Consider the following 2,925-nt stretch of genomic DNA (forward strand, 5'->3'; position numbering starts at 1 on the left):
TGGCCCAATACACATTATATTTCTAAATGGGCCGAGCCCGATAATTTGGTTGATTTAATTTTATATACATTTTCTCGGTCATGGCCAATTTGCAGCCCAATATCGTTTGATGCAGTACTCAATTTTTGTTGGGCATTTTGTTGGGCAATATCCATTTTCCGCCAATTATTTAAAAATTTTATATCCATCTTTCGATTGTCCACACATACTACTTTTACTTGATATATGGCAGGCAATTAATCTCGCCTATTTCACAACACACATCACCATCATAATTTTTTATTAAAAACAGAATCATAGTTCACATACTACATAGATCAAAATAACACGAGTTACATAGAAACTTGATGAAACAAGTAGCATCAGCACTAAGGACTAAATTAACAAATGAGTTGTCTTGGCCCCCAAACATATTTGTATAGCTTCCGTCTTCATCAAAGGAAGGAACATTTTTTTGTCGTCTCTTCTCCTAATTTCTTGAAGGCGACTAAATTTGTTGTAACGCTTCTTTGTCCATCGCGGTTTTCTTGAAAGGTCACTTGCATATTATCCTGTCAAAAGCTAGTATAGGTTTAAAATTTACCACAAACTCGTAAACAGATCAAAAGAAGATGGCATGTTGTGATTATAAGGCTAGTAGTGACTTGCTATATCGTGCATGTGCGGCTAACATACTTATAGACACATTACAACTATCAGCACATATATAAATCCATGCAGATCCATTACTTGCGAGCAAGAGCAATTTTTGTTTATTTACAGTGGGAAGACAGAGAGGGGAGGTGAGCAATTTCACTGGTACCTATTAGCATCTAGAGAGAATGACAACTGTTTCAGATTATGCTCGATTCTGGCATGAGCGTTACTCCACCTGCAAAACAATAATCGATTGGCTGATGAGGGGTAATCACACAGGGAACAAACTTGTCGCCTATGTAGCACTTTGGCACACACGAAACAATGCAGAATCGTGTACGGTGTGGATTGTAACAATCCAAAATTTTGGAACAACGTTTCAAAAAATATATTTGGAACAACATGGTTGAGGAGGAAGATGGAGTCGCAACTATCGTGCGTTGTTGGAACCCGATGGAGGGAGTGCCGCATTGTTTATCCTGTGTAGAGAGGAATGATGTTAGATCGGCATCCTGTGAATCGGAGGCAAAGACGAACCAGAGGCGGCGGGAATAGGGCTTACTTGGAGAGACAGAAAAACAAGACGGCGGCTGAATCGTCGATGCCTCATAGTTCTCTGCTATGACTGGCACTCGTACCACGAGTGAGATAAGGGAAAAGTGGATCTGGACTGGCAAGAAAGACGGTGTGGCGGTGGCGGTGTTCGTGACAGCCAGATCCGTGTGGCGTCTGGTCCTCCTGAAGTGTGGAGGCGTTGGTGGCGTCGAGTCCCATGGCGATCTGGCCGGGCGGCAATGACATCCGGGGCGGTCAGATCGGTTGTGAGGTCGAAGGTGGATGAACGCCCTGTCAGCGGCCTTCGCAACTTGCAGGAAGGGGGGCGAGTTTGAGGCGCTGGAGTGAACGAGGGATAATGTGGAGAGGTGGCCAGGTATGTCGCTCGCAGCCGAGGATGACGCCGGTGCTGCCAGATCCAGATTTCAGCACGGTGGTGGCGTCGTCTAATCTACTAGTGCTATATAGCGCTTTGGCTTTGTATATCCAGAGAAGAGACGTGGATCGTGGGAGGATTTTTTTTTTTTGAGAAATTGTGGGAGGAGATATTTGTGCTAGGAGAACGTGTCACTAACATTGCTAGCCCCACAAAGACTTCACGCCCTGCCCCTCTTTTCTTCAAATTTGTTCTCCCGTCTCCATGCTTTTGCTAGATTGCAAAAAATATGTCCTATTTTTTGTGGGCAAAAAAGACAAATCCTGTGTTCAGTCAATTAGTTTCTCACCAAAAATAACTTGTTCTATCTTTTAATTATCTTCTATAGTTTATATGTGGAACATTTTATCTGATGGTTACTTGGTGCAAAACGTAATAATACATACGGAGTATTTATTTTGTGGGGGAATAATACATATATTTTGATACAATGTAAATTGTGCTCTGGTTGCCGCAAAAAAAAGTACTCCCACTGTCAACTCCCTTGGGGTCGAACTTCTGGTGCCATACTTTCTTCATCGACTCTCCTATTTCCTTTATTTTTTATTTTTAGATAGAATGAAACCTCAGCTCATCAGCGCCCGATTTAGAGAGGGTTGGTAAAAAACCTTATTTTTCAGATAGAACGAAACCTATTTATAAGTTTTCCCATTTTCCGTTCAATCTCCTATTTCATTTTTTTTTATTTTTTTGACTGACCGAAACAACATGAGCGCACGTATAGTCAGGTTGAACAATTTTGCCTAGCAACTACCTATTTATATTAGATAGAACACGCCGTAAAAAAGGATATAACACAATCCCTAGACAGTATACCTATTTATATTAGATAGAACAGAATAATTACATCGCTTCCCTGTAAATAAAATATGGCAGGCCCCACTACCAACACTGGCGTGTGGGTCTTGCCGCTCAATAAACCATGAAGTAGCTATAGGGGGTGCCACTACTCAACATTACATTACAAAAAGTCGATCATCACACATTCGTAATATTCGGTGACTCTAGTAGGTTGGTCATGGAAAATACCAAAACGTCATACAAATTGGCAACCATGTGTGCGCTATGGTCGAGGCAACTTAGTGACGTCTATCATCATCGATTTGCAGTAATCAGTGATGCCACCTGCGAAAATGTCACATATTAGTTATTTGCGTGACGTTGTCCACCAACGTCACGCGAATTTTCGTCACAGTATCTCAATTTTGTTGTAGTGATTTTTCCTTTATATAACATTCAGACGGGGTATTGCCTACCTTTGTTTTCCTTGAGCTGCCTCTTCACGAGGCCGAGCTCTT

At 41.7% G+C, this 2,925-nt stretch overlaps 1 long non-coding RNA gene across 1 annotated transcript; it reads right to left on the reverse strand.

Moving 5' to 3' along the window:
* Positions 1-279: 279 nt before the first annotated feature.
* LOC119325371 lies at positions 280-1,684 on the reverse strand. The gene is made up of 3 exons (XR_005157494.1): positions 1,199-1,684; positions 803-1,115; positions 280-551 (listed from the first exon to the last, which is right to left on the reverse strand). It is a non-coding gene; the product is annotated as an uncharacterized LOC119325371 (long non-coding RNA).
* Between the last annotated feature and the right edge of the window lie 1,241 nt (positions 1,685-2,925).

This window comes from Triticum dicoccoides, chromosome 6B, assembly GCF_002162155.2.
Source record: "Triticum dicoccoides isolate Atlit2015 ecotype Zavitan chromosome 6B, WEW_v2.0, whole genome shotgun sequence".
NCBI classification, from domain to species: Eukaryota; Viridiplantae; Streptophyta; class Magnoliopsida; order Poales; family Poaceae; genus Triticum; species Triticum dicoccoides.